We start from the raw sequence: 3,432 nt of genomic DNA on the forward strand, positions 1-3,432 counted from the left end.
GGGTCAAGTGTCGGTCTTAGTGTCGGTCTTCGAAGGAGAAACTGCTAAACCAGAACATGGATCATGACTTGTGACTTATGATGACTATGATTATTACTACTATGGACTAACCATTTACATTATTTGTATTACTGAGTATCCTTGGGACTGTTCTACCTCCTGGATATTCACTGTGATTAAATTATTTATAAGCCCTTTATGTGGTGTCGCTGAGACGCCCGACTGTGGCATGCTTGTTATTTATTTACCTTATAAGCCCTTTATGTGGTGTCGCTGAGACGCCCGACTGTGGCATGCTTGTTATTTATTTACTTTATAAGCCCTTTATGTGGTGTCGCTCAGACGCCAGACTGTGGCATGCTTGTTATTTATTTACTTTATAAGCCCTTTATGTGGTGTCTCTCAGACGCCCGACTGAGGCATGCTTGTTATTTACTATCCTTTCGGGGCGTCGCTTCAGACACCCGATCGGTGCTTTTTATTTCTACTCTGTGATTGCATATTCATGTTGTATTTAAATAACATGCTTGCATGCATCAGGGATTTTATTTTGTGACTGACGTTGTGATCACAGAATATTTCAAAGCATGATTATCGTTTGTTATATTATACATGTGTTCATAATGTTTGCGAGTACATTCAAAGTACTCACTGGCTTGTACCTGGCTATTGTCTTGGCCAGATTTCTTGCCTGGAGAGGAGCGTTGCGATGACAGCCCGGAACTAAGCAATGGTGATAGCAGCCTCGTGAAGATAGGAGTTATCCTGGTCAGCTGTTCCTGTGGGAAATGGAGTCTCATAAACACTAAAAGACCACAAACCACTTCCGCCATCAGCCACTAGAAACCTTGTGTTGTACTCATAGGCTAGAATGGTCTTGTACTACATATTATGTACTTTGCTCGGAGTTTCTGTCTCAAGTAGGTGTCTCGCCAGCTAACAGTAATCCTGGAGCTGGTGAGCACAAGGGCCATTTTCTGGGAAATTAATATCCCGAAAGTCCGGTCCTGACAAAGATGATGCGAGGGTTTAAACTACCCCGCCCCCTCATAGAGGTCCGCCTTTTATACAAGAGCTATGTGTGAAGTTATGGCGTCACGACCTAGCTAGGTGGCATTAATTCCACTGTTTCCCATGTGGTATGCACGGGAATCAAGGAGCCGGTTTATTAATTACTGTATCGAGGCACACGATCACTTTCTAGATAAGACGTGAAAAAGGTGGGCCCCTGACCCACGTCCATACATTATGTTCACTGCCAAGACATGGCCACATCATAGCCACGTGGGCTCACGCATGGGATCAGTCTATGCTGTCATAGCCAAGACGGGCCATCATGACAAGCTACTCGCGAGAATGCTTCATGGTTAAGAAATGACTACGCGAGAAGATTTTTGACATCTAGATCGGCATAAAAGTGCCGAAGTGCTTGGCGGAATCCGAGGTGCACCTAAAAACTCCTCGGTTACAACTAGACGATCAAGAAATTGGATGTGGGAGGGCTCATTGACCCAATTTTCAAAACTAACGACCGATGAATGAAGAATAGCTCAGAAAAACCGAGGAGCATCTCGGACTTGAAGACCGCTTCAATGGCTACTGATGGTGGCCTGGCTAGGGGATCTCTCACCACGTCGTTTTTCGGCCAGGTGGGCCAGGCCAAGGACCCCTATATCAATTCACCAGTGGGCCACATCGATGGGCCCATGGCGTATGAAAGGAAGGTTCTTGAAGACTTGACGTATACTCCAAGACATTAGAAGTCATCTATAACATGTTCGCCTTGTGAGTAACCGACTAGGATGTAACCCTACATCCCCAATAAATATATAAACCGAGGGCTAGGGCTCGTACACGACACACAATGAGATCTCGTAGTAGATCACCTGTACTCTGCATTCCGTCCCAAACTAATACAAACACAAACATGACATCGGGATTTATCTCCTAGCATAGCCCGAACCTGGCTAAGAACTTGTGCCCCTATTACCATCATGTCGAGACATTTAGCTCAGCACACCCTACCCCTACCGGATTTCACTCTGTCACCAAGGCTAGAATCAAGAAGGAGTACGAGATCAGCATCATCTCATGCGCCGATGTCATGGCCTTCGCTGGGCGTGATGCCACCTACTTCCTCAAGTGCAAGATGGTCTTCTTCGGCACACCAGTAGGCCATTATGATGGACTTGTTTCCTTCATGAATCTGACACTCTCCAATTTGCCCCCTCCATTCTCCATCATTGACCAGCTCCAAATTTGCCTCCAAGAGGTTGATTGCCGACGAGATGGTCACCCTCTCTAGTGCACACGCCATTGGAATGTCCCATTCCTCCTCCTCCTCCTCCTCCTCCTCCTCATCCTTCTCCGACTACCTCAACGCAAGCACCTCTGACATGGGACCCACACTAATGAGTTCTCTCGTGGAGCAATGCGGGCCAGACATAGGAAGTGACAACATGGTGGTGCGGGATGTCAAGACCCCTAACAAGGTCGACAACAAGCACTACAATAATATGTTTAGCCATCATGTGCTCTTCATGTTGGATTCCATGCTCATGGCATTAGATGATACAAGTGTGGCGGTGCATGCCAATGCCAACAACAATGGTGTGTGGGGGGAGAAGTTCAAGGCAGCGATGGTAAGGATGGGTGCTATCGAAGTCAAGACCAGTGCCAATGGTGAGATCAGGAAAAATGTGGCGCCGTCAACTCATACTAATCCTACTGACCCATTCACTTCATCGCAAGTTTTTAACTACTTGAGATTGAGAATAAGCTCATAACTTTCTCATGTGCCCATTGATGTTAATTTTGATTACCTCGTGTAATGTTGTTTTCAAATATGATTTTCTATTTTTATTGCACTGTGGCTTTTTGTTTTTCAGCCACCCCTTTGAAATTTGTTTGTACAACAATATGGAGATCCTATAATTCTTTAATTGCTGATATTGATATCATAATTATATTGTTTTGTTCCTACAGAATTTTGCTGTATACAAGGTAAATTGTTATTCTTTTGGGTTAACCAATTAGATCATTTTGAATTTTTAGTGAGTTATTTGTTATTTGTTTTCTTAGTATCTTAAATGGTCATTCTCCAAGGACTCGGAAATAAGATTTGGCTGCACTGACATCACACATTCTATTTTGCTCCCCATTCGGCCGCACTGATAAAGTCACAAAAAGCCCAATAGATTCTCAGGGGCAGATGAGCAGTTGAACTCAGAAATGATCTTTAGAGCTCGAGCGACATGGAGACCATTATAGAGGCCCCGAGTTTGCCTCATGATCCTTCCCCCAAGCGAGCTGGCAAGATGAATTTAGTCGATACTATATTTATTTTTTGGTTTTTATACAAACTAGAGGATATTCCAACCATGTGACATATATGGTAAGCAATCCAAGCAATTCAAAAAAAAGAACTACAAG

General features: G+C 44.2%; 1 pseudogene; it reads left to right on the plus strand.

Moving 5' to 3' along the window:
- The first annotated feature begins 1,592 nt into the window (after nucleotides 1-1,592).
- On the plus strand, nucleotides 1,593-3,174 carry LOC123139630 (peroxidase 2-like; annotated as a pseudogene).
- Nucleotides 3,175-3,432: the final 258 nt, after the last annotated feature.

Source organism: Triticum aestivum, chromosome 6B (genome assembly GCF_018294505.1).
Source record: "Triticum aestivum cultivar Chinese Spring chromosome 6B, IWGSC CS RefSeq v2.1, whole genome shotgun sequence".
Classification (NCBI taxonomy): Eukaryota; Viridiplantae; Streptophyta; class Magnoliopsida; order Poales; family Poaceae; genus Triticum; species Triticum aestivum.